The sequence below is a fragment of the Oncorhynchus keta genome, unplaced genomic scaffold, assembly GCF_023373465.1.
Source record: "Oncorhynchus keta strain PuntledgeMale-10-30-2019 unplaced genomic scaffold, Oket_V2 Un_scaffold_275_pilon_pilon, whole genome shotgun sequence".
NCBI lineage: Eukaryota > Metazoa > Chordata > Actinopteri > Salmoniformes > Salmonidae > Oncorhynchus > Oncorhynchus keta.
Window position 1 is genome coordinate 144,544 of NW_026290897.1, and position 26,336 is coordinate 170,879.

Genomic DNA, 26,336 nt, shown 5'->3' on the forward strand with positions numbered 1-26,336 from the left:
TCACACTGATGAATATAGGAAATGTTGGGTTACGATACCACGATCCTGGAGTAATATCACAGTTTCTCCATCACCTGAACGTGCACTCTCACACCCGCTGCCTGTCTGCTGTAAAACCTGGTGAGAGAACACAGCTGCTAACATTAATGTAGGCCTCCACCTTTCTCCTCCCCTGAGATATAGGGCTGTTCCTTTATCCCAAATCCTGCCCCAAAGCAAACGATGCATCTGTTTTATCATACCTTTGACCCCTCAGGGGAAATAGATAATAATGAATTCCATATTTCCCAGAGTTGGTAAGCAAGGTTAACCGTTAGTCACCATCAATCACACAGAACATGACAGTCACAGCACTGACCACACGCTGACCACAGAGTCACCACACCATTCTACTCTGGACCATGGAATGGGCCGTGGAGACCAGGAGGACAGTGAAAACCATAAACTCACACACACACACACACAGACAGATGAAGGGAAACAACAGTGCAAACATTGCTGAACTGCACTGCAGTTAAACATATGCTTGGGAGATGTAGCCATGGAAACTGTCAGGGAGACTTCAAAGCACAGTAAAGAGTGGGAACAGTAAGGTCTCTGGATTACATATGAAACCACACTGCTTTTCACTTACAGAAAAAACTTTTTCTGAAACTATAGCCACAGATAAGACCCGTGTGAAAAATCGATAAGGAAGCTCAGTTGTCAGAGTGACTGTGCTGACTGACTAGACTAACTCTTAGTGGAGGGAGCCAGTCAGAGGGAGACAGAGTGGGAAGAAGGGTTTAGGGACGCCCACAGGAGATAAGAGCACAGAGACACAGCCACATGGGAACATTTCTCTTTTTTTCTCTCCCAAAGTCCCCAAATCTTTAGAGGAACAGAGTGAGTGTTTGCCTTCCTCCTTAGGTAGACGTCTGTGACAGGCCTGCCCCCGCTGGGACTGGGGAGCAGAGCTCGCTCTACGCTGGGCTGGCAGTGGGAATGGGGAACGGAACTGCCTGTGTAATCTCCCACTAAACCAGGCCTATTTATCACAGAGGTAATGATAAGAATCAGATTTAAAGGTGAACCCCGAGAAGGGTCAGAGTCTTGCACAGGCGGTAACGCGTCTGCAGGAGGAGTGGCTGATAACCCGGGACAATGCGGAGGACCGGCCTGTCAGATAAATAAAACAAACGGGCGCTGTCCTATAAAGATAGATCACGTGGTGGTGGCCAGGCCGTTACGCAGAACAAACGCAGCACAGTGGAGGTGGAAAAGAAGAGGAGTGATGGCTAAAGAAAGAGAGAACACGTCTTTAAGGCAGGAGAAAGGCAGGGTCTGAGTGGGCAGCAGATAGAGCAGAAGCAGCTGTACAGCCAGTGACACAAAACTGGTCCAAGATTCATTAATAGACAATAATAATAAAAAACGGAACCAAAGAGAGCCACAAGTTATGCTGCATCATTGGTCCAGAGCTCATTGCTCCAGAGCTCATTGACCCAGCGCTCATTGGTCCAGATGTCAATGGTCCAGAGCTTATTGGTCCAGATGTCAATGGTCCAGAGCTCATTGGTCCAGAGCTCATTGGTCCAGAGCTCATTGGTCCAGAGCTCATTGGTCCACACCTCGTTGGTGTCTGAGCCTGAGTGGATTGTCCTCTGCTCGTTGTGTCACCCTGTGAGGTCATCAATGGCCGCCCTGATACTCAGGCACTTCCCCTATGAGGAACAACAGAGCACTGAAGTACTGACCTCTGGGAATCTTTCGGTTTAGGAACCTGTGAGGTCATGTTTTCCATCCTCTCTCCAGGCACATGCTGTCCTGTCCCTGACCAGCCCAGCTAACTGAATCAACTCACACAGCTACTCCAGTTCTGATAATATACTAGCTGGAGAAAACAATAGATAGTATCCACTGGGCAAATCAACGTTGTTTCCACGTCATTTCAACAAAGAAATTCTGATTGGATTTGCAAAAAGTCATCAACTTAGGGGATTTAGTATTTTTTTTCACCCAAAGTTTAACCAAAATCTAATGTCATGATGACATGTTTTGTTGATTTCACGTTGAATTCACGTTAGTCGACAACTCAACCAAATGTAAATCAAATCTAGATGTTGACCTGACGTCTGTGCTCAGTGGGTACTAGCACTAGAATAATATAATGAAATAATACGTCCTGAAGCCCTGAGTGACAGAAGGATATCTTGTGTTACTTCATAAACAGAAGAGGGATACATACATCCTCAGCACTGTACAGGTTTGTCACCTGTAACTGTAACTGTAATGTCTTAACAGCCTCTACATAAATCCCTCATAAAAGACCTTCAAGCCCAGGGGATGTGGATAGGCATTCTCATTCTACAGGCTGAATTAATGGACGAGCCTCGTCTCCTCAGAAGACTGATGAGATCAGAAGAGAGCTCAGGAGACCAATCAACAGTGTCACCTCAGCGTCTACAGCGAGGCGTTGTCTGTCACTGGGTCACGTCAAACAGCACCCTGACACTAGGCGTCAGTCCCTTCCTCCCTTTACTCTGCATTACTGGAGATAAACACAACACTATTGAGCCTCACTGGCTGCAATTAACTGGCCCCTAATGCATCTAGAAGTACTTGGATGGATGCAGACACTCTATAATGCCGTGTTTTAGCTATGTTTTTGAGAATATATAATTTTTTTCCCAACCAGATTTGACCAAAGTTGTGAAAATGTGAATAAGGAAAGCATTAAAAACAAAAGAAAATGATTTATGTAGGTACTAAATACACCAAACTAAGCCTAACAGAAATATAATACTGGTCTGGTTCATAATGTTTAGATGTTGGCCTATTTTCAGACTAGAAAACAACAACAAAACATTAGAGAACCAGTTGACAATGGGACAAAGGGACTGTTCTTTTTTTCTTAAAAAAAAAGGGGGAATAGAGTTGTTGTGGAAATTTCAGTACAGGAAGTACATAATGAAATGACTATTTCCTGCTTTTAACAATGCCCTAAAACATATTTCTTGATTGGGCAGAGGAGGCAGTTGGTTGCCCCTTTGGGCTGCCTTCCTAATAACACCACATTAGTCCAGAGACATACAAAAGCTTTGAATTTGCAGGAAGTCAAAGGCAAACTAAACTGTGTGACTATAACAACTGATTTAGATCACACATTTTGAGGCTCTACTGTTTACATTTCCCATGAGGTGATTGTTGTTACTCCGATCATGCAGATGCACACTCATCATACTGTATCAACAATGTCCAAACATGATGTCAGAATACACTGTAGCATGACACTCACTGAGTCAGATGGTACTAAAGTTGATATCCAGAAAATAGTATGCTTTTCTGAAATGACACAAGAACCAAACTGCCATAAGAACTAAAGCACTGTGTTTTGAAGAGTTGTTATTGCCTAGTTTTATACAGTATTTACATAGCATATCAGCTGAAATCCTCCTCTAAAGCCTATAACACAGTGTTCTGGTCTAGAGCACTGCCTGTCTGGCAGGGACATGGTGACCTAATCCCAGTCCTGTTCTACCACAACAACTTAAAAGTGTGGGAAAATATTCCTACAGGTAGATTTCTCTGCCTTCTGTTTTTCCCCCACACATTTTGCACTCTAACATACATATTGTTTAAAAACACATTTTGTTGCTTTGTTTATCCATACACACATATGGACACTGCTGCTGGTAACGGTGTGACGACAACAACAACAAAAATAGATGAACACCAACCCCCTCTTCCCATTCCACAGGTTTTGGTTCCCATGCGTGTTGGGAATTCAATGACATCCTATTTGACGCAGAACACACACACATACACATATCATTGTCTTGATTTTCGATAGGGCGAGCAGAAGTTATTCATCTCACTGTGAACAAGTTCCTTTTTTCTAAGAAGTCAGAGTCCCCCCCCCCCTTCTCTCTCCTTTACGCTAGTGTCTGCAGCTGTATTTTTAATCAAGGGAAGGATCCATAGAGAAATGGCCATTTCTTCTTTTCTTTCCCAGCATTACATTCTTACCCCTCCTGTCTCTGCTCATGGATCACTGGTTAGCTTAGAAATACAGCCGGCACAAAAGCAGCAGCTGACATGTGGGGCTTAATGGCAATAATGGCCATTTTTAAGCCCAATCAATCACATTTAGTGGACATCTCCATTTTTTGTCCCTGAAAAGGTATAAATAATAATAATGATAGAAAGAAGTCTGGAGAAGAAATGCTACAGGGAGAGAGAAAAGCACCTCCTCTGTAAATATTTTAACTGCTTATTACGATTTGGAGCCTGGTACAAAAGAAGCATCTGTGCTCCACAGAGCAGGCTGAATGGACAGACCCAGATGGTTCTTAGAACCAAACAGTGAAAACTGATCCATGAGCTGGGCAAAGTAAAGCCCATTTATTTAACTATTTATTTATTGTGTGTGTGTGTACTTGTGAGAGTCAGTGTGCGTGTGTCTGTGTTTGTGTGGGTGTCTGTGCTGCTGTGTGTATTGAGTGTGTGTGAGTGTGTGTGCAGTTGCTTTTATGTGTGGGTGTAAGTGTGTTTTTGATTGCGCAAATTGATCTGCAGTCCAAAAGCCCTGGTCCTACACCAAAAGCCCTGACAGAGGACAGAATTATTTGGACAGCCCATAAAATGTGCAATGAATACCTCCATTTGTTTATCCTTGCAAGGTTCATATATTTCAATGTCTCTTCGCCTTTCTTTTATGAGTCTCCCTGACTTGCGGTGTGATTCGTAGACACGCAACACAGAGAGCCGAGGGAAAGGGGGGCTGGTGAGTCGGATTGTCTCAGCACAACAATGCACTTCATTTATTACTGTTGATAGGCTTTTTTTCTGGCTATTAGAAAAATACATGTATTTCAAAGATCTCTCCCTGGAAAGAGGAGCCTGAATTAACAATGAGGATGATGTGTGAAAGAGGTGAGTAAAGGAGTGTAAAGGAAGTTCACATTGCTCCCGCTCTGTCCCTCAGAATAATGAAGGTACATGTAATAAAGGAGTAAAGGCAGAGAGCAGAGCTTTTCACAAGATATTATGGAAAATGTTACAGCTTTCATCCCTTCCTAATCCTCCTTGCTCTTTTATCTTGTTGGGTTTTTATTGGCCGAGCTGCTCCTGGGAACTTTACCCTAATAAAAAACAATCCTGCGGAATTTTCCAGAGAATTTATGCACTATGCAAAAAGATAGGCATGCCATGCCACTTCCTCAGTGGACGCTTCTTTACGTAATGACACAAAAGGAATGTAATGCTTGTAATTGTTTTAGTGTTTAAGCAGAGGATAAATAAGACTGTGTCCGAACTCTGTGATCGTACATAGGGAGAATCTATATTGCTCATTAGACCACAACACAGTAGGGTTTCAGCCTCTGCCACTGTGGCTGATGGATCTGAACACCAGAGAGGGCTTCACGTGTGCTGTGGGTTGAAGCAGTCAGATACACATACACAAGGTAGTGGTAGTGGTGTGGGGGCTGTGCTTTGGCAAAGTGGGTGGGGATATATCCTTCCTGTTTGGCCCTGTCCGGGGGTGTCCTCGGATGGGGCCACAGTGTCTCCTGACCCCTCCTGTCTCAGCCTCCAGTATTTATGCTGCAGTAGTTTATGTGTCGGGGGGCTAGGGTCAGTTTGTTATATCTGGAGTACTTCTCCTGTCCTATTCGGTGTCCTGTGTGAATCTAAACGTGCGTTCTCTAATTCTCTCCTTCTCTCTTTCTTTCTCTCTCTCTCTCTCTCGGAGGACCTGAGCCCTAGGACCATGCCCCAGGACTACCTGACATGATGACTCCTTGCTGTACCCAGTCCACCTGGCCGTGCTGCTGCTCCAGTTTCAACTGTTCTGCCTTATTATTATACGACCATGCTGGTAATTTATGAACATTTGAACATCTTGGCCATGTTCTGTTATAATCTCCACCCGGCACAGCCAGAAGAGGACTGGCCGCCCCACATAGCCTGGTTCCTCTAGGTTTCTTCCTAGGTTTTGGCCTTTCTAGGGAGTTTTTCAGAGCCACCGTGCTTCTACACCTGCATTGCTTGCTGTTTGGGTTTTTTGGCTGGCTTTCTGTACAGCACTTTGAGATATCAGCTGATGTACGAAGGGCTATATAAATAGATTTGATTTGATTTGAAGGTAGGTCTGTGGCAGAGTAGGTAGGTACAGTATAATGGATATCTTGGCAAACAGAGTTTATTCTGGTCCCTGTGAATCACCAGTCTAAGCCCTCCCAGGTAGTAAGGTACTACTGATGTACATGCCTCATTCAAGTGAATCATTTCAATAGGTAAATAAAAATGTACTTGGTACTCTGAATATTAATAATTTAAAAAAATGAACAGACATTTAAATAGAATATTCAGCATAATATTCAGAAAGTACACTCTGTCTGTGTAAAATACCACGTGAATTACATACAAAACGGTGACTGAAAATATTGTCAAGGGCACGATGAATCATGTGATTTGAAAATGGTTTGATTCAGCTCTTCTGGAGGGCACATTTGAAAGAAAGAAGCTCTGTTCATTTTCAAAATCAAACTCATAAAAGCATCATATGAGCAATAACAGAACAGAGGGGCCTAGTGGAAATTTACATATTAATCCAATGTTAAAATTTCCCCTGTATAAAATTTTTTACAGGGTAAAATAAAACAGAAATGCTTCATGACTAAATTAATGTGGCCAGTCCCAAGACTGTTCTGGGTGCTCTGCATTTCTAAGAGCGTAGATTCACTGTCGCCACAGTAACGCAGCAGCTCTGCACCATAAACCAGACGCTGGTGCGATGGAAGGATGGAGGAGACGTGGAGAATACATCATTCCATCACTCAACTCTCTGACTCTGCTCTGGTCATTCTCACCAAAGGCCTTTGCAGCTACTGAGGTTATATCATACAGTAAGGAGAAAGCAAATCAAAGATTTATACAAATCCTTCAATATATTTCCATCAGGCAAATCAAATGAGTGATAGACAGTATGTAATAACATGTCTCTGGTTTCCATGCTACGTAGTCAGACACTGGTAAACCAGTACAGATTATAAACCAGGGGTCAGAGTGTGAGGCCTAGGAGCTGCAGCCCCGCGACCACAAGGGGTTAGTTAGCTGACCAGTGGGCCAGGCCTCAGCCCTCTCAAGGCTTCTCTAGAGTGTTAAATAATCACATTCTAGATGTACAGCATCAGATTGATGTGAATGTGATCCATACATCATCCATACATCATGTTAGCTGACAGGCCGGACGCCTCACACACACAGGGGTAGATGAGGGGAGATGTCACGTAGAGTAGGCCAGAAGGCTAAACTGGATAACCTAACCTCTATCAAAATAAAAAGATGGCGGAACCGCAAAAGTTCTTCTGTGCAAAGGTGTTTATTTACAAGTGAATTCCGGAACAAAAAACAACAGTACTGCCATCAACGTCTACCTTATGGGACAGCTTAAAAACAATGCTGCCCCATCCACAGCTCAATCCAAAATAACCTCCACAATGACTGAAAGAGAGGCTCCTTTTGTAGGGCTAGCCCCTCCCCTCAGAACAATTAACCCTGGTTAATTAATCAATTAACAATACAAACCTACATTTTCCATGAACTAAACATACTAAAGGATATACATTGCAACACGGTTTTGCAATGAAAACAAGAGTTTCTATTGGACAAATGAAGGTAGGTCCCTCCCTGTTTCATTCAGTTTGCTTCCGTTTTGTTTCCTTTTGGTTGAATACACCCAAGGTTTGTGGTCCTCCCCTGTGTGGATGGCCAGGACACTCCGATATTATCCAAAACGTTGGTCAAATACTTCCACAGCATGGAGCGATGAGTGTGCAACTTTCTTTTTCAATGGTATAGTTTATCCTTTGTTAGTAAGCATTTTACCTAAAAGTGAATTATTTCTTTTTTTACTTCACTGGCTGTCAGAGGAACAGATGATGGAGAGGGAGAGGAGCTAACTCCCAGAGGATGACCTGTCAATCAGAACAACACACTCCTTAACACATTTAGCAACACAAGCTGCAACCCCAGATCTACATGTTTATTCAATAAGTGACCACCTGGGCCCAAGCCAACTGAAGCTGACAACTTTCTCTTCATAATTCCATGCTTTTTTGGGGGGACTTTTGTTTGTCTCAGAAAGGAAGGAAAGACAACTAAGTCAAAGAGAGAAAAGGGAATAAGCAGAGTAACTTTTTACTCCTGGGCCTTAGTTTCAGTATTTGAATTCCTAATTGAAGGTCAAGATGATTATTGATTAATAAGAGACGTCTCTTTGATTCCTCTGCAGTCAGGGAGGAAAATAAACACTGGTGCACAGATGCAAGGCCTTATCCGGACTCTCTTCCTGCCTCTCCACGGAACTACACAGAGCCGAGCTGCGCCACTAAAACAATTTGTCCTCCTCGTCATTCGTTCTCAGACCAGCTGAGTTTTTATTGGCCATCTCCAAACAGACGCCTGTAGCCTCTCAAACAGCTGTGTCCACTGTTCCACCGTATAGCACTAATCTGATTAATGCACTCAGCAACAACAGCAACAATAAGGCCTGCTAATATACATAATTGTAATCAAGTTTGACAACGATTTCAAATAAAAACCATGGATAAATCAGGAGGACTTTGTGCTCCATGTGCTCTATATCCACTGTGGTTCCTTGGACGGAGAGTGAGAAAGCCAGGCAGGCTGCTAGTGGAGGAGGGGGCACTACAGGATCTCTCTCCCTGGCCTCTGTGGGTTCCTATGGAGCAGCAGACTGTAAAGTAAAGTTTGGGTGGTGAAGCGGTGGTGTCTGGCCTGGTCTGGCTGGGAGTCTGAGGGCCATTTGCGCTACATTTAGGCACCTCAACTCATACATAGGCACATAACTGGATCTGCTGCTGTGAGATTTGAGCATGTAAGGAGAGCCAAAACAACGAGGCTCTTTAAGTGTGGCCCCCTAACCACAAAGGCCTTCACTCACACACACACACACACACACACACACACACACACACACACACACACACACACACACACACACACACACACACACACACACACACACACACACACACACACACACACACACACACACACACACACACACACACACACACACACCTTACCCTAAAATGTGTGTTATTAATGTACCAGTGTCATGCATGGCCTGTGACTCCTGCCTCTAGCTTCCAAAAACATATTTTAACCACACTTCTTCAGCTTCTCACCCAGGCTTGTGTTGTATTCAAAACCCTGGAGCCAAAAGCCACATTTTTTTCCCTTCTCTCTTTGTTGTACAGAAGAAAATTAAAATGTATCTCAACCACGTCATGAATGACAAGTTCATCTGCTGTTAGCACATTGTCCCCCTGTATTTATTGTTTGTCATGGCACTGTCAATCATGTCACTAAAAGTGCCATCAACGACATGGGAGACAGGGGCTAGTCTCAGGGGGAGGATTGGTGTAACAGGGGGAAGGAGAGTGGGAAGTGAGGGGAGAGACCTGTGGAATCTCAGAGATATCCCATCCTCATGCCTCCCGGGCCATTAACTGCCTGTCAAACCACCAACAGGCTCTCTCCATGTCTGATTGTCTATCTCTGTCTGGAACAGAGGACATTCAGCTCACATTCAGAATCAATGGGGAAAGATACTGTATATTGTCCTATAAGCAAATAAAAAATAAAAATAAATAAAAGTATTCCATTGTCTATTTGAGCTGTAGAAAATGTGATATATGCTGAAAACCACAACATTACTCTCTGGGCATATGAACTTACTTCTCCTTGTCATAGTGTCTGAGACGTTGGACAATATCAATCGCATGGAGAGAGAACAGCGGTTATTTGTTCTGCATTCTTCCTATATTTGATGCACTAATTATATAGTTAGGGAGGTGGCAGAGAGGCTAGGGGGTGTGTATGGGACAAAACCTCCTAAGTGGCGGTATTTGTCATTCTCAGGGCCAACTCAAGAGACCAAAAGCAGCCCCTTTGCGTAGCCTGTCAACTATGTCCCGCATTTAATATAATTACCATTTTTATTGGATTTTTATTTTGCGGCAACAAAAGGGCCATCTGCTGCGGAGCAATACTCCAGTAGACCTCTAAGATCAGCTGTGAGACAATACTGGAGACTGGATCAAAGAGCTGCTCTACTCTGCTCTGCGTTTCACTCCCAAACTTCACTCCCCAGCCAAGCCTCTCCCTCCCTGTCTCCCCCTTTTACTCTCTCTCCTTTATCTCTCCCCCTTTCTCTCTCGCTCCCCCTTCACTCCCGGTTCCAGCCTCTCCCTCGATCCCCCCTAACCACCAGATCAAACAGCTTCCCACATCCTTCCTTCTCCTCTCCCCTCCACAACAGAAGCTTTACATATTTCGGAGAATCACTTCATTTGTCCCTTTTTTACACCTGCTGGTTAACTGCAGGGTGGAAAATTATCTCCTAGATGTTCTGTTTTTTTTCATTAATGAGATGAAGGGAAAAATTCATTTTTTCCCCACACTCGTTTTATCTCTTGATGGTGCCCTTCAAACTCATCCGACAGAGGTAGAGAGAGAATATCTCTAGCCAGTGGTTAAGGAGAGGTTGATTGAAGATGTTTAGCGTTGGAGATTGCCTGGACTACAGAATCTCATAAAGGGCATGTTATTATTGTCTCTGCATAGCAGTGAGTGAGTCAGTAATGATCATAATATTCTCATGGCCCATTGTCTATTCTCTAGACTCTTGTCAATAGTTCCACTACCTCACAAGTAATGATCTTGATAATACATTTGAACACTGATCTCAGCTCTGTCTCTGTCTGGGTGGAGGCTCAGAATCCATGATAAGAACACTTCAAAGTTGACTTGCCAGCTAACAGGGATTTGGCCTATGGGCTCTGATGATTCAAGTTGTACTAAAGTCAGCAGAACAAGTCTAGGTGTGAAGTAAAGAGTAATTCAATATCCCTCCTGCTACTCATGTTATTACTACTTTACTACTGCTTCACCTGACAAATGACTACTATTACATTGTATTTAAGGAACCTGACTGCCCCTCCTAATCCTCCCTCGCCTGTCCCAGTCCCAGCGGCCCCTGACACAGAGAGGAAAGGGGCTGTTAAATGGTTCTCCTCTGGGGCTGGAGCCTGGTGGCAGCAGTTGGGGGACCTCCACTCTCTCTCTCTCCCCTTTATTCCTCCCCCTCTCTCATTCCACTATTTCGCTGACTGTACCTCTCCCCCTTCTCACTATCTCTCACTCTCACCCTCCCTCCCTCTCTCCCTCCCTCCCCCACTTTCTCTCCCTCCCTATGTCTCTCCCTTGCTCTCACTCCCTACCCCCCTCTCCTCTCACTCTCTCCATCCTCCCCTTCCCTCTCTTCCCTCCCTTTCCTCTCCGTGGGATCATATTTCTGAGGGTTATCAAGCGGCTCATTTAAATGAGGACTGGTCACAGCAGGAACCAGCTGAACAAAGTTACTATTACCAGGGCCTCTCCTGTGCTGTTCTCACTCCCAGCTAATTGGCTTTGACTGCATTTGTTTAAATCCACAGAGGAAGAAAGAGAAAAGGGAAAATGCAGTGAAACTGAAGTGTGTCAGTTTGACCAGACAGGGTGGCACTTTAGAAAAAAGACAACCTGGGCTTATTAAAGAGAGATGGTGTGGAGGGGGGAGAGAGGAGGGGGGAGAGAGAGGAGGGGGAGAGAGAGGAGGGGGAGAGAGGAGGGGGAGAGAGAGGAGGGGGAGAGAGGAGGGGGAGAGAGAGGAGGGGGAGAGAGAGGAGGGGGAGAGAGAGGAGGGGGAGAGATGAGGGGGGGAGAGAGTGGAGGGGGAGAGAGAGGAGGGGGAGAGAGGAGGGGGGAGAAGCGGGAGCAGGCCTTGTCACTTTGGCCTCCCCCAGTCTGTCAGTCAGTCACTGGGTTGCCGGGTTGGTCACAGCTGGTCCACACACACACACACACACACACACACACACACACACACACACACACACACACACACACACACTGGTCACCTCTGGTGGTCTCAGCTCATTTCCCCAATCAGCAGGAGTATTCAAGCACCACACATATGAACACACACACACATGGTGCGCACATATGCAGGCAGGCAGGCACACACCCACACACACACACACACACACACACACACACACACACACACACACACACACACACACACACACACACACACACACACACACACACACACACACACACACACACACACACTGGTCACCACTGGTGGTCTCAGCTCATTTCCCCAATCAGCAGGAGTATTCAAACACCACACATATGAACACACACACACATGGTACACACACACATGGTGCACACAAATAAAGGCAGGCACACACACACACACACACACACACACACACACACACACACACACACACACACACACACACACACACACACACACACACACACACACACACACACACACACACACACACACACACACAAACGCTTATTTCCCCAAAAACATGCAGCACACACACCTAATATATATAAATATATATACATTCAGTACCAGTAAAAAGTTTGGACACACCTACTCATTCAAGGGTTTTTCTTTATTTTTACGATTGTCTAGATTGTAGAATAATAGTGAAGACATCAAAACTATGAAATAACACATAAGGAATCATGTAGTAACCAAAAAAGTGCTAAACAAATCAAAATATATTTGATATATTTCAGATTCTTCAAAGTAGCCACCCTTTTGCCTTGATGCCCAAATAAATGCTTCACAGAGTTCAAGTAACAGACACATCTCAAGATCAACTGTTCGGAGGAGACTGTGTGAAGCAGGCCTTCATGGTCGAATTGCTGCAAAGAAACCACTAACAAAGGACACCAATAAGAAGAAGAGACTTGATTGGGCCAAGAAACACAAGCAATGGACATAAGATTGGTGGAAATCTGTCCTTTCGTCTGATGAGTCCACATTTTTGTGAGACGCAGAGTAGGTGAATGGAAGATCTCCACATGCGTGGTTCCCACCGTGAAGCAGGGAGGAGGAGGTGTGATGGTGTGGGGGTGCTTTGCTGGTGACACTGTCGTGACTTATTTAGAATTCAAGGCACACTTAACTAGCATGGCTACCACAGCATTCTGCAGCGATATGCCATCCCATTGGGTTTGCTCTTAGTGGGACTGTCATTTGTTTTTTAACAGGACAATGGCCCAAGATACACCTCCAGGCCGTGTAAGAGCTATTTGACCAAGAAGGAGAGTGATGGAGTGCTGCATCAGATGACCTGGCCTCCACAATTACCCTACCTCAACACAATAGAGGGATGAGTTGAACCGCAGGTTGAAGGAAAAGCAGCCAACAAGTGCTCAGCATATGTGGGAACTCCTCCAAGACTGTTGGAAAAGCATTCCTCATGAAGCTGGTTGAGAGAATGCCAAGAGTGTGCAAAGCTGTCATCAAGGGACAGGGGGCTACTTTGAAGAATCTAAAATACAGTGCCTTGCGAAAGTATTCGGCCCCCTTGAACTTTGCGACCTTTTGCCACATTTCAGGCTTCAAACATAAAGATATAAAACTGTATTTTTTTGTGAAGAATCAACAACAAGTGGGACACAATCATGAAGTGGAACGACATTCATTGGATATTTCAAACTTTTTTAACAAATCAAAAACTGAAAAATTGGGCGTGCACAATTATTCAGCCCCTTTACTTTCAGTGCAGCAAACTCTCTCCAGAAGTTCAGTGAGGATCTCTGAATGATCCAATGTTGACCTAAATGACTAATGATGATAAATACAATCCACCTGTGTGTAATCAAGTCTCCGTATAAATGCACCTGCACTGTGATAGTCTCAGAGGTCTGTTAAAAGCGCAGAGAGCATCATGAAGAACAAGGAACAAGAGGCCCATGATCACTCTGGATGAACTGCAGAGATCTACAGCTGAGGTGGGAGACTCTGTCCATAGGACAACAATCAGTCGTATATTGCACAAATCTGGCCTTTATGGAAGAGTGGCAAGAAGAAAGCCATTTCTTAAAGATATCCATAAAGTGTCGTTTAAAGTTTGCCACAAGCCACCTGGGAGACACACCAAACATGTGGAAGAAGGTGCTCTGGTCAGATGAAACCAAAATGGAACTTTTTGGCAACAATGCAAAACGTTATGTTTGGCGTAAAAGCAACACAGCTAATCACCCTGAACACACCATCCCCACTGTCAAACATGGTGGTGGCAGCATCATGGTTTGGGCCTGCTTTTCTTCAGCAGGGACAGGGAAGATGGTTAAAATTGATGGGGAGATGGATGGAGCCATATACAGGACCATTCTGGAAGAAAACCTGATGGAGTCTGCAAAAGACCTGAGACTGGGACGGAGATTTGTCTTCCAACAAGACAATGATCCAAAACATAAAGCAAAATCTACAATGGAATGGTTCAAAAATAAACATATCCAGGTGTTAGAATGGCCAAGTCAAAGTCCAGACCTGAATCCAATCGAGAATCTGTGGAAAGAACTGAAAACTGCTGTTCACAAATGCTCTCCATCCAACCTCACTGAGCTCGAGCTGTTTTGCAAGGAGGAATGGGGAAAAATGTCAGTCTCTCGATGTGCAAAACTGATAGAGACATACCCCAAGCGACTTACAGCTGTAATCACAGCAAAAGGTGGCGCTACAAAGTATTAACTTAAGGGGGCTGAATAATTTTGCACGCCCAATTTTTTGATTTGTTAAAAAAGTTTGAAATATCCAATAAATGTCGTTCCACTTCATGATTGTGTCCCACTTGTTGTTGATTCTTCACGAAAAATACAGTTTTATATCTTTATGTTTGAAGCCTGAAATGTGGCAAAAGGTCGCAAAGTTCAAGGGGGCCGAATACTTTCGCAAGGCACTGTATATAAAATATATTTTGATTTGTTTAACACTTTTTTGGTTACTACAGGTGTTATTTCATAGTTTGATGTCTTCACTGTTATTCTACAATGTAAAAAATTGTAAAAATAAAGAAAAACACTTGGATCAGTAGTTGTGTCCAAACTTTTGACTGGTACTGTGTATTTATATGTTTATTACCACATACAGTACATTGGATAGGTGCAGTGAAATGTGTTGTTTTACCTGCACGTTTGTACATGGTAGCTCCTATGGTATGACTATGAAAAAGTATAAGTATAACAGTATAACAACAGATGACACCAGTTAGGAGAACCTTAAAGGGCATCAATCAGTATGTTTGCCTCAGCAGCTTTTTAAAGGACATCATTGGGAAAGGGGGATACCTAGTCAGTTGTCCAACTGAATCTTTTCAACTAAAAATGTGTTTCCCACATTTAACCCAATCCCTCTGAATCAGAGAGGTGTGGGGGGCTGCCTTAATTGACATCCATGACTTCAGAGCCCGAGGAACAGTTCTTCCCCTGCCTTGCTCAGGGGCAGAACAATAGATTTTTACCTTGTCAGCTCGGGGATTTGATCCAACAACCTTCTGGCCCAACACTCTAACCACTAGGCTACCTGCCGCCCCATTGACCCATTCACATAAATTAAAATGAAGCCTGTCCAATTCTGCATAATTACCACTCTTACCGCTGCATGGTGAATTACAGCAGAGTCAAACAAATTAATCTTTCCAACAACCTATGGCGTTCTGAGGTGATTGAATGGGTGGCAAAGCTAATGAAAAAACCTGGTAGCAGCAGTCCTCTGTTCTGTCAGTCCTCTGTTCTGCTCTGGCCTTTTAATCCACATAAATAACAGCAAACCAAAACAGTAACGGTCAACAGTATTATTCATCCTCCGTCCATGTTTTTGTCTTCTTTAACTTCTTGACCACACTTTGCCTTGTATCAGGCTAAAAGAGGTTCCTTGTAAACCTTATTGCAGCGGTGTCAAAAAGACTCCCATGGAAGAAGCAGTAAATATTCTAACAGGGTCTGGATGCAAGGCCATTCCTGCTGGCTCCAGGCACTGAATTAGACCAGCCTGTTTCTAGTTAGAGAGTCATTAAAGAGATCTTACAGCCACTGCAAATGGTTTCCTGTCCTGAGTGCTTAACTCCTGTACTAGGAAATGTCCTAGGCCGTAAAGGGTGAACCAAACTTCCTGAAACATTTTTAAAGTTACCACTGGGTCCGTGGGGCCAAACGAAGCAGCCGACCGGCGTGTTCCAACCCTTTCGATGTGGCCAATCAAACGAGACCCCGCTTGAACCTAACATGACATTGACCGTTGACACAGGTGGTGTCCATTTATTGGGAAGGACCGGCATATTCAACCGAGGAGGGAAATGTTTGGGAAATGCTCGACATGCTTAAAGAAAAGAGTGACAGGACAAATAAATAATGACTATGTCGTAGCCATGGCAAACACGATTGGTCAACGTGAACAAAGATGGACAATGACTACATAGTGTCTACTCCAGATAGAGACTATATTAAGCTGCATTCATGCTTAACAAATACGCTCAACAATCAGTAGTAGTGCTCTAGACATCACTACCAACTGTATGGGTGAAAAGCTTTGTTTTCAATTCCACCCAGTGTTTTATTACACTTCCAGAGCCAGGTGTTAGTCTATGAATTAGTCATGTTTATAGTATGGACTTATGTCCCATTGTGTTGGATGAAATGAATAAACAAAGACATTGAATGACACATGAAACCAGGGCATATGTCCACGCATTATAAAATAATGTCTCAATCATCTAGCTCCTAAGTCCTATCTGCCAACTGTTCCTAGGAGGAACAAACAAACTATATCCTCTACCCACATTATTCAAGGCAGTGAGTGAGAAAAAGTGTGTGTGTCCATATCTCTGTGTGTGTCTTCTTCTGCGTTCACACATCCACACATCCCAAGTGAAAGAATGGGCCATTCCTCTGAGATACTCTCCAATGCACCCTCTGCTCTGCCAACCCAGCAGCAGGCTGTGTATAGTAGGCCTAATGGCTCCCGGGGTGGTTAAGATGTGACCTGAGACCTGAGAGGGAGAACACCTGTTCTTACCTGCTCCCCCCTCCTCAAAAACACTCTACAGGTGACTCTGCCTTTGTCTATCTCTACAACAGGCCCACCACGACTCACTGTTCCCAGAGCACACTGTCTGTCTGTCTCTACAACAGGCCCACCACGACTCACTGTTCCAGGAGCACTCTGTCTGTCTCTACAACAGGCCCACCACGACTCACTGTTCCAGGAGCACACTGTCTGTCTCTACAAAAAGGCCCACCACGACTCACTGTTCCAGGAGCACTCTGTCTGTCTCTACAACAGGCCCACCACGACTCACTGTTCCCAGAGCACACTGTCTGTCTGTCTCTACAACAGGCCCACCACGACTCACTGTTCCCAGAGCACACTGTCTGTCTGTCTCTACAACAGGCCCACCACAACTCACTGTTCCCAGAGCACACTGTCTGTCTGTCTCTACAACAGGCCCACCACGACTCACTGTTCCCAGAGCACACTGTCTGTCTGTCTCTACAACAGGCCCACCACGACTCACTGTTCCCAGAGCACACTGTCTGTCTGTCTCTACAACAGGCCCACCACGACTCACTGTTCCCAGAGCACACTGTCTGTCTGTCTCTACAACAGGCCCACCACGACTCACTGTTCCCAGAGCACACTGTCTGTCTGTCTCTACAACAGGCCCACCACGACTCACTGTTCCAGGAGCACACTGTCTGTCTGTCTCTACAACAGGCCCACCACGACTCACTGTTCCCAGAGCACACTGTCTGTCTGTCTCTACAACAGGCCCACCACGACTCACTGTTCCCAGAGCACACTGTCTGTCTGTCTCTACAACAGGCCCACCACGACTCACTGTTCCCAGAGCACACTGTCTGTCTGTCTCTACAACAGGCCCACCATGACTCACTGTTCCCTGAGCACACTGTCTGTCTGTCTGTCTGTCTGTCTGTCTGTCTGTCTGTCTGTCTGTCTGTCTGTCTGTCTGTCTGTCTGTCTGTACAACTGGCCCACCATGACTCACTGTTCCCAGAGCACACTGTCTGTCTCTACAACAGGCCCGCCAAGACTCACTGTTCCCTGAGCACACTGTCTGACTCTACAACAGGCCCACCACGACTCATTGTTCCCTGAGCACACTGTCTGTCTGTCTCTATAACAGGCCCACCATGACTCACTGTTCCCAGAGCACACTGTCTATCTCTACAACACGCCCGCCATGACTCACTGTTCCCAGAGCACACTGTCTGTCTGTCTGTCTGTCTGTCTGTCTGTCTGTCTGTCTGTCTGTCTGTCTGTCTGTCTGTCTGTCTGTCTGTCTGTCTGTCTGTCTGTCTGTCTGTCTGTCTGTCTGTCTCTACAATAGGCCCACCATGACTCACTGTTCCCTGAGCACACTGTCTGTCTGTCTGTCTGTCTGTCTGTCTGTCTGTCTGTCTGTCTGTCTGTCTGTCTGTCTGTCTGTCTCTGTCTCTACAACAGGCCCACCATGACTCACTGTTCCCTGAGCACACTGTCTGTCTCTACAACAGGCCCGCCATGACTCACTGTTCCCTGAGCACACTGTCTGACTCTACAACAGGCCCACCACGACTCATTGTTCCCTGAGCACACTGTCTGTCTGTCTCTATAACAGGCCCACCACGACTCACTGTTCCCTGAGCACACTGTCTGTCTGTCTCTACAACAGGCCCACCACGACTCACTGATCACAGAGCACACTGTCTGTCTGCCTCTACAACAGGCCCACCATGACTCACTGTTCCCAGAGCACACTGTCTGTCTGTCTTCCCTGCAGAACAGGCAGGCAGGCCAGGTCATGCATTAGTCATGCAGACACATTCAGTTTAGCGGATGTATAATGCAGAGAAAAGGCGTGTTTAAGACTGTTGAGGTTTGCTGGGCTTAAAAATGTATTCTCCATGTACGCCTGGAGCACTGGGCTGACACGAAGAGCTAAAATATGATATCACAGGCAGCGGTAGGATAGGGTGAGTAATATCCTTTAAAGATGACTACTTAGATGACTGATATGAATCAATGCACTCAAAGACAATTAAAGTACAGTAAACGTCTAGTTAATGGCGGGCTGCTATGGGGATATGACTTTTAAAAGCAAAAGATGAACAATGCGCACATTGTAAAGATGTAGGGTCGATGGCAGGTCAGAGTGACTGAACATCATTCCAGAGAATGCATTAGCAAACATTACACTGCATGGTTTGGCTGATATTTATCCTCTCAAACTATGCTTCTAGTTCTTGTTCTAAATTTAGATTTATACTGTTGTAATAAAGTATTGAACTCAAAGTTAACACAAACATGCAAATTCATAAAGGTGTATTTACTCGTTTATGACAACCCTCAAGGTCAAGGAAGTCTTTGGTACATTTTTTTGACAACATCTTTAATCACAACAACATGCCGTCAATAGCAGCATCCCTTGATATGAACAACATTCCGTCAATAGCAGCACTAGCTACCAGATATTAAAATAGCGTGATTTAGTGCGTTGGTGTAATGGTGCTGTCCAGTCATTAATCACACTGCTCCAGAGAAAACAGAGGGTTGACTCATGGCAGCCACGGCCAGGTTCTGGGATGAAGATTAGGCCCCTAATGAAAGCAAAACAAAGCTGGACATGCTAAATGTATTGGCACATTTAGAGAAAGTGGCCCCAGAAGGACACTGCCACCAATAATCATTTCAGAAGTGCTGTTTCCTTCGGCTCTCAGACACAATCTGGAGAGGGGATATTTGTGGAGTGACTGAACAAACACAGATTTGCCGGTATCTTCGTCTTTCCCAGCTGAGGGGCTGAGGGAAGGCAGTACGGAGCAGAGCACAGCACTGGACTGGTGTGTCAGCTGCTGCGCCCCCCTGCCTCCCATTCCCGTCACCCCGCCTCCGTGCAGTCCGCTCCTGGGAACAGACGGGGACGTCCTCCTGGCCGACTGGCCCCTCCTCTGGCCGTGGGTGCTGTGGAGTAACACTCTCCATTTTTCTTCCTCTCTGTTTCTCTCACTCACTCTCTTGCTCTGTTTCTCTCTCTCTTTCTGCCTCTTTCTCTCTCTGTCACTTGCTCTCTGCCCACAGCAAGCCTCAGGAAAGCAGGGACAGGCTTCAAAACTGAAAGTGGTGTCCAGCCTGCCATGGTTACATTGTTTTTCTCTCTCCCTAACTTTTCTTCAGTCATTGGGCTTAGGGGGATTCTACAGGTCTGGGTGCTGATATCTGCCACACAGGACAAAGATAGACCACAGTGATGATAACTGGGCATTGTAGAGACAAGGATGTTTCCTTTACTGACAAATGAAGTGGTGACACTTTACAGATTTGGACTAGATGCTTAAAATGTGAATAAATTCACAAAGTATCACCATAAACATTATCCATCTATTCTGTTCATGTTCAGCTCCACATCACAGTACTTTTTCTTCACAAAATCTGGAAATACAAATCAGAGGATAATCCCAAATGCAGAAGACTAACCAAGAGAGTGGACATGATATGAGACAGACATGAAGCTTTGGCCTAATGGCAACTGCCTAAGTTAATGTGTACCACATGCAGTGGAGATGGAGGTGGAGGAAGAGGAAATGGTACATAAAAAGGCCATTGTTCTAATTCAGAGGCAATCTGGAGATAATGACACTGACTTCAATAGCAGACAGTCGATTCATGGATAGGATAGCTTCTATTTTTTGTTCCTTTTTCCCTGGAACCATTATCGTGATCTGAAAAGGGATTAAGAATTTTGACATGGGGGTTGTGTTCCTGATTTTGTGAATGTTTATGATTTTAATCTTTAAAGACAGGTCTAGATGATCAACATGTGTAATTAATGCATGAACATAACGTAAAAGAGCTGGCAGAAAAAGGGGGACAGAACAATTTGTATTCTATTATGGCCTGTTATGACACCATACTGTGAGAGAAATGTAATCATTAACCTCTTGAACCTCTGGGGGCAGTATTTCATTTTTGGATGAAAAACGTTCCCGTTTTAAACAAGATATTTTGTCACGAAAAGATACTCGACTATGCATATAATCGACAGCTTTGGAAAGAAAACACTCTAACGTTTCCAAAACTGCAAAGATATTGTCTGTGAGTGCCACAGAACTAATGCTACAGGCGAAACCAAGATGAAATTTCATACAGGAAGTGAGCCATATTTTGGAGCCGCTGTGTTCCAATGTCTCCTTATATGGCGGTGAATGCGCAAGGAATGAGCCTACACTTTCTGTCGTTTCCCCAAGGTGTTTGCAGCATTGTGACGTATTTGTAGGCATATCATTGGAAAATTGACCATAAGAGACTACATTTAACAGGTGTCCGCTCGGTGTCCTCCGTCGAAACTATTGCGTAATCTCCAGGTGCATGCATTTTCTGCCATCTCTGATTTATCATCGAATAGATATGTGAAAAACACCTTGAGGATTGATTCTAAACAACGTTTGCCATGTTTCTGTCGATATTATGGAGTTAATTTGGAAAAAAGTTTGCGTTGTAATGACTGAATTTTTTTTTTTTTCTTAGCCAAACGTGATGAACAAAACGGAGCGATTTCTCCTACACAAATAATATTTTTGGAAAAACTGAACATTTGCTATCTAACTGAGAGTCTCCTCATTGAAAACATCCGAAGTTCTTCAAAGGTAAATTATTTTATTTGAATGCTTTTCTTGTTTTTGTGAAAATGTTGCCTGCTGAATGCTAGGCTTAATGCTACATTACATTTACATTTAAGTCATTTAGCAGACGCTCTTATCCAGAGCGACTTACAAATTGGTGCATTCACCTTATGACATCCAGTGGAACAGCCACTTTACAATAGTGCATCTAAATCTTTTAAGGGGGGTGAGAAGGATTACTTTATCCTATCCTAGGTATTCCTTAAAGAGGTGGGGTTTCAGGTCTCCGGAAGGTGGTGATTGACTCCGCTGTCCTGGCGTCGTGAGGGAGTTTGTTCCACCATTGGGGAGCCAGAGCAGCGAACAGTTTTGACTGGGCTGAGCGGGAACTGTACTTCCTCAGTGGTAGGGAGGCGAACAGGCCAGAGGTGGATGAACGCAGTGCCCTTGTTTGGGTGTAGGGCCTGATCAGAGCCTGGTGGTATTGAGGTGCCGTTCCCCTCACAGCTCCGTAGGCAAGCACCATGGTCTTGTAGCGGATGCGAGCTTCAACTGGAAGCCAGTGTAGAGAGCGGAGGAGCGGGGTGACGTGAGAGAACTTGGGAAGGTTGAACACCAGACGGGCTGCGGCGTTCTGGATGAGTTGTAGGGGTTTAATGGCACAGGCAGGGAGCCCAGCCAACAGCGAGTTGCAGTAATCCAGACGGGAGATGACAAGTGCCTGGATTAGGACCTGCGCCGCTTCCTGTGTGAGGCAGGGTCGTACTCTGCGGATGTTGTAGAGCATGAACCTACAGGAACGGGCCACCGCCTTGATGTTAGTTGAGAACGACAGGGTGTTGTCCAGGATCACGCCAAGGTTCTTAGCGCTCTGGGAGGAGGACACAATGGAGTTGTCAACCGTGATGGCGAGATCATGGAACGGGCAGTCCTTCCCCGGGAGGAAGAGCAGCTCCGTCTTGCCGAGTTTCAGCTTGAGGTGGGGATCCGTCATCCACACTGATATGTCTGCCAGACATGCAGAGATGCGATTCGCCACCTGGTCATCAGAAGGGGAAAGGAGAAGATTAATTGTGTGTCGTCTGCATAGCAATGATAGGAGAGACCATGTGAGGTTATGACAGAGCCAAGTGACTTGGTGTATAGCGAGAATAGGAGAGGGCCTAGAACAGAGCCCTGGGGGACACCAGTGGTGAGAGCGCGTGGTGAGGAGACAGATTCTCGCCACGCCACCTGGTAGGAGCGACCTGTCAGGTAGGACGCAATCAAGCGTGGGCCGCGCCGGAGATGCCCAACTCGGAGAGGGTGGAGAGGAGGATCTGATGGTTCACAGTATCGAAGGCAGCCGATAGGTCTAGAAGGATGAGAGCAGAGGAGAGAGAGTTAGCTTTAGCAGTGTGGAGCGCCTCCGTGATGCAGAGAAGAGCAGTCTCAGTTGAATGACTAGTCTTGAAACCTGACTGATTTGGATCAAGAAGGTCATTCTGAGAGAGATAGCGGTAGAGCTGGCCAAGGACGGCACGTTCAAGAGTTTTGGAGAGAAAAGAAAGAATGGAATACTGGTCTGTAGTTGTTGACATCGGAGGGATCGAGTGTAGGTTTTTTCAGAAGGGGTGCAACTCTCGCTCTCTTGAGGACGGAAGGGACGTAGCCAGCGGTCAGGGGTGAGTTGATGAGCGAGGTGAGGTAAGGGAGAAGGTCTCCGGAAATGGTCTGGAGAAGAGAGGAGGGGATAGGGTCAAGCGGGCAGGTTGTTGGGCGGCCGGCCGTCACAAGACGCGAGATTTAATCTGGAGAGAGAGGGGAGAAAGAGGTCAGAGCACAGGGTAGGGCAGTGTGAGCAGAACCAGCGGTGCCGTTTGACTTAGCAAACGAGGATCGGATGTCGTCGACCTTCTTTTCAAAATGGTTGACGAAGTCATCTGCAGAGAGGGAGGAGGGGGGGGGGAGGAGGATTCAGGAGGGAAGAGAAGGTGGCAAAGAGCTTCCTAGGGTTAGAGGCAGATGCTTGGAATTTAGAGTGGTAGAAAGTGGCTTTAGCAGCAGAGACAGAGGAGGAAAATGTAGAGAGGAGGGAGTGAAAGGATGCCAGGTCCGCAGGGAGGCGAGTTTTCCTCCATTTCCGCTCGGCTGCCCGGAGCCCTGTTCTGTGAGCTCGCAATGAGTCGTCGAGCCACGGAGCGGGAGGGGAGGACCGAGCCGGCCTGGAGGATAGGGGACATAGAGAGTCAAAGGATGCAGAAAGGGAGGAGAGGAGGGTTGAGGAGGCAGAATCAGGAGATAGGTTGGAGAAGGTTTGAGCAGAGGGAAGAGATGATAGGATGGAAAAGGAGAGAGTAGCGGGGGAGAGAGAGCGAAGGTTGGGACGGCGCGATACCATCCGAGCAGGGGCAGTGTGGGAAGTGTTGGATGAGAGCGAGAGGGAAAAGGATACAAGGTAGTGTTCGGAGACTTGGAGGGGAGTTGCAATGGGGTTAGTGGAAGAACAGCATCTAGTAAAGATGAGGTCGAGCGTATTGCCTGCCTTGTGAGTAGGGGGGGAAGGTGAGAGGGTGAGGTCAAAAGAGGAGAGGAGTGGAAAGAAGGAGGCAGAGAGGAATGAGTCAAAGGTAGACGTGGGGAGGTTAAAGTCGCCCAGATCTGTGAGAGGTGAGCCATCCTCAGGAAAGGAGCTTATCAAGGCATCAAGCTCATTGATGAACTCTCCGAGGGAACCTGGAGGGCGATAAATGATAAGGATGTTAAGCTTGAAAGGGCTGGTAACTGTGACAGCATGGAATTCAAAGGAGGCGATAGACAGATGGGTAAGGGGAGAAAGAGAGAATGACCACTTGGGAGAGATGAGGATCCCGGTGCCACCACCCCGCTGACCAGAAGCTCTCGGGGTGTGCGAGAACACGTGGGCGGACGAGGAGAGAGCAGTAGGAGTAGCAGTGTTATCTGTGGTGATCCATGTTTCCGTCAGTGCCAAGAAGTCGAGGGACTGGAGGGAGGCATAGGCTGAGATGAACTCTGCCTTGTTGGCCGCAGATCGGCAGTTCCAGAGGCTACCGGAGACCTGGAACTCCACGTGGGTCGTGCGCGCTGGGACCACCAGATTAGGGTGTCCGCGGCCACGCGGTGTGGAGCGTTTGTATGGTCTGTGCAGAGAGGAGAGAACAGGGATAGACAGACACATAGTTGACAGGCTACAGAAGAGGCTACGCTAATGCAAGGAGATTGGAATGACAAGTGGACTACACGTCTCGAATGTTCAGAAAGTTAAGCTTACGTAGCAAGAATCTTATTGACTAAAATGATTAAAATGATACAGTACTGCTGAAGTAGGCTAGCTGGCAGTGGCTGCGTTGTTGACTTTGTAGGCTACCTGGCAGTGGCTGCGTTGTTGACACTACACTAATCAAGTCGTTCCGTTGAGTGTAATAGTTTCTACAGTGCTGCTATTCGGGGCTAGCTGGCTAGCTAGCAGTGTTGATTACGTTACGTTGCGTTAAAAGAACGACAATAGCTGGCTAGCTAACCTAGAAAATCACTCTAGACTACACAATTATCTTTGATACACAGACGGCTATGTAGCTAGCTATGTAGCTAGCTACGATCAAACAAATCAAACTGTTGTTCTGTAATGAAATGAAATTAAAATGTGATACTACCTGTGGAGCGAAGCGGAATGCGACCGGGTTGTTGAGTGCGGAAGTTCTATTCAGTAGACGTTGGCTAGCTGTTGGCTAGCTAGCAGTGTCTCCTACGTTAAGGACGACAAATAGCTGGCTAGCTAACCTTGGTAAATTAAGATAATCACTCTAAGACTACACGCTCTAAACTACACAATTATCTTGGATACGAAGACAGCAAAGACAACTATGTAGCTAGCTAACACTACACTAATCAAGTCGTTCAGTTGAGTGTAATAGTTTCTACAGTGCTGCTATTCGGTAGACGGTGGACGTTTGCTAGCTGGCTAGCTGCTGGGCAGATAGCAGTGTAGACTACGTTAGGACGACGAAATACGAAGTTGCAATAGAAGTGCTGACTGTTTCACTTTGTTGTCCTCTTTCTTTTCCTTTTTCTTCTGTCCTTCTTTTGTCCTTATTTTGTCTTCCTTTCTTCTGTTAACTAGATATTTTTTGTTGTTATTCTTTGTAAGCTAGCTAGCTTCTTCCAGGAGAGTCCCTAGCAACTGCTTAGCAACAAGTAAACAATTCTGCTAGCAATTCAACTAGCTAAGATAACTGTACAATTTTATGAAAAATAGTTAATTTTTCAAAAGCCTGTCTTTTTTGGTTTGTTCCTTGTTTTGTCTTCTATTGAGTCTTGCAGTTTTCTCTTGATTTTTTCGATGTACTTCACTCTAAAAAAACATTTAAATCTCAATATATACAGGAGCTCATTTTTCAGCAGCTGCTCAATTTAGAACTCCGGAACAGGAGATGCTATGCTAGCTATCAATACTCTTAGACAAATGCTTGTGTAGCTATGGTTGAAAAGCATTTTTTGAAAATCTGAGATGAGTGTTGTTAACAAAAGGCTAAGCTTGTGAGCCAATATATTTATTTCATTTAATTTGCGATTTTCATTTACATTTACATTACATTTAAGTCATTTAGACCATAACAACATTAGACCATTAGAACATTAGACCATTAGATCATTAGACCATAACAACATTAGACCATTAGAACATTAGACCATTAATCCTTTAAAACATTAGACCATTAGAACATTAGACCATAACACCATTAGACCATTAGAACATTTGACCATTAATCCATTAAAACATT